This window comes from Alligator sinensis, unplaced genomic scaffold (assembly GCF_000455745.1).
Source record: "Alligator sinensis unplaced genomic scaffold, ASM45574v1 scaffold1546_1, whole genome shotgun sequence".
Classification (NCBI taxonomy): Eukaryota; Metazoa; Chordata; order Crocodylia; family Alligatoridae; genus Alligator; species Alligator sinensis.
Genome location: NW_005842689.1, coordinates 47360 through 50677, shown reverse-complemented (window position 1 = coordinate 50677; position 3318 = coordinate 47360).

Sequence of the window (3318 nt, the reverse complement as noted above, 5' to 3'; positions counted from 1 at the left end):
CGGACAATGCGGCCGCGACCCCGCTTTGTGTCCGGGCGCCGAGCCGGCCGCGGGCAGAGCGGGCCGCCGCCGCCTCTGTGCAGCTTCGCCGCGGCCCGTGGTCGCCTCCCCATGGCCGGGCTTCCCCCAAGCCCAGCGCAGGAAAGCTGGGTCTCTGCAAGGGGAAGTTTGTGACTCCTCGGGGCCCACGACCCCAGCCGTCCGCATGCGTCTTGGGGCACGGGGAGGGCACGGCACCGGCCGTCTGCGCCCCGTGGAAGCGCGCGGCCACACTTTGCTCCTTGAGCTTGTCAGTGCACTGCTAAAAAAAACCAATAAAAAATCCCCCGAATGCGCGGGGCCTTCAAGGTGACAGAGAACAAACTCTTGCCCCTGTTAATGGAGAGGAGAGGGAGAGCTTCTCAAATGGTGTTTCTGCCAAGCCTGCTCCGAATCGGAGGGACGGGTACCTGCTTTGTGAGGAAATGCGGCATAGTTGGGGGGCTGTACGGATGATGCATTTATGAGCCCGTTTGTGGAACGGCAATGTGTAGGTACCAGACAATGAGACCCTTTTCTCTTCTCCTCAACTGGAACCAACTCCGTGTTTTCTTTTCTCTGTGGGTTTTTAATATGAGGCATAGAGGCTGGGGTGTGTGAAGGCAGGTTATTTTGCTGTAGTAAACATTAGGAATTAAAACTGAAGTCTGGGCTTGGATACTCTGTATGCAGGAGATGTATATACTACAATAAAGCCAAGGGGGTAAGAGGATTCAGGCTGGATGGATGTTGCTAACAAGAAGGCTGTTGTTTACTGGAAATATATACAAAGCTTCCATAGGAAATAATGACAGATCACAAGACTTATGGTTTTGCTATTTAGCTTTGTGGACCGGATTGGAACTAAATGAACTTTGTTCCCTCCCCTTGGGAGTGGAGACAAGGTACTTAAGACAATTAATGTAAACGGGTTCAGTGACCTAGTGACTAATCAGAGGGTACCCTCCAGGGAAAAATGGGGAAAATGGCAGCTGAAAAAGCCACCCCCATATAGTTAAACTCCACATGGGGCTTGATCCAACAAGACTCATTTGTGCTTAAATTGAAGCGTATGTTTAAGCCTCCAATGATATCAGTGTTATAACAGCATTTCTCAACCTGCAGGTCATGATCCCAAAATAGGCCACAACAATACATGAAAGGGTTGTGAGCAAACTAAAAAAATGGATCAACAAACTTTAGAAACGGATTCTCCTTTAAAGGAGCAAAATGTGGGGAACCGCAGCTTTTCCCTTGCAGGCTGGCAGAGTTCCAGCCTGCGAGGGGCTGCTTGGGGATCCCTCGTGCCCCACGCATTACGAGTCTAGGGGCAATGGGTTGGGAGTGAGGGGCACTGGGCTAGGACTGGGCATCGATGTTTACAAATGGATCCTGGTACAAAAAAGGCTGAGAACCACTGATCCAAAGCAATGCCTAGCTACACTATACTCCTTGTTTGCTGTTAGATGTGAGGGTGACAGGATTTTTATCAGGATGTTGTCCTTGAATTCTGGTTTGAGCGTTAGAACTTCATAAATCTCAGCATTTGGCCAATTGCTTTCTGAAAAACATGATGCTCCACCCTCTTCTAGCTGCTGCGAGGGAAAAATTAGTTTATGGTTTCATTTCTTTTTCCAGAGCCTTCTGGCTTTTGGGGTCAGCTAAAGCATGTCTCTGCTATTCTGCTATTTTCCCCTAGCTTCAAGTGTTTTGTCTTGTCCTGCTGCATCTGTGATCTTGATACCCATTCATATGGGCTTGGCTAAGCTATTGGAGTTGTGCTACCTACTGAGTCTGCAGACCCAACTTATTAACATTTTAAGGGTTATCTTTCAGATTGTACAATCTAGAAACAATTATTTGGCAAATATTTTTTCTTTTTTTTCCCCTTAAATATTACCTTAAAAGGTTAGTGTTTGTTTTACTCAAAATTTACATTTTTGTTTGCTTGCTTGTTAACTATTTATTATCTTGGTTATCAGTAAAGATATGCAAACTGTTATATAACATGAACATTTTTATGTATTCAGTAGCCCAGTGTTGCATTTTATGCCACAAAGCAAATGCACTTTTGTACAGATACAACTTTATAAAGAAAATTGATCACTGTTCAGGAGCAAAGGTGTAGTTTTTGTGGTGTTTTTCCCCCCACTCTGCACTCCAGTTGTACCTGTGTTGTCTTTCTCCAACTGGCTATGTGTTTTGTGTTTTTTTTTTTTTTCTGTATTCATCTGAAGTGGTTTTGTTATGAATGCTTTTAGTAACTGTACCATATGGTGTTGCACCAACCTTACATATGAGTACAGGTTGTATCTTCAGAAACTTTTCTGTAATTCTCAAGTTTGCCACTGAAGCACAGTATCAGAAGCCACATTTTTTCCCTTGCTGACTTTTTTTTCCAGTAATCCAACACTGATATTCGTACAGGACTTAATTATTCAGGAAGCCAAAGATCTCGGAGAAATTCAGAGTATCTTTAGTTTTTATTGATCAGGGATAGGGTTTTTCCATTTTATTGTTAAGGGATAGTTAGCTGTCAGGAGAAAACGTATTGGGTTGATTCTTATCAACGTACAAAGAAAGAAATCAAGGAACATCTTCAAGTTTGAAATCACATTTATTTTGGGAAAATTCTGTCTGTTGCTGTTTATATATAATGTCTAAAATTACTGTCTTGAGAGAAGTTACTGAATTAAGAAGAAAAGAAAACTTGGTCCACTGCTTTGTTTTATAGTGACTTTGTATATATTTAGTTTCACTGTTTTCTTTGTATAAGCATTTTTTACCCTGCCAAAGAGACTCTCAAAACACTGACAGGGTAGCAAAACACTTGATTTTTATTTTGTGTGAGTTGCTTTATCTTTCTTTCTTTTTTTAAAAGAAAGATTCAAGATATTTTAAAAAGTAATTTTCTCAAACATTGGATTAGAAAACAAATTTCTATTCTAGAAACTTAGTTTGACAGTGTCCCTTTAAAGGGAAATTACAGCAGTTACAGAAAGCATAGCCTTCATCTCTAAGGAAGAAATTTAAAGATAGCTCTGGTAGGCGTACCATATGGCAACATGCTTATGTTGTCCTGAACTACTAAAACTTCCCTAGTAAAGAGGCTGTATCAAAAAAGTTAACTTTTAAAATAAACTCTACATTTTGTTCAGAGCTCTGCTTTTCCCCTGCTAGTTAGCAGATGTTTCATTAACACCATGTAAGCCCATTACATTACTGGACCATTGACTTTATATGCAGTTCCAGTATTTTTTACAGTAAAAAATATTGGACACAGTGAAAATGGACAACAGT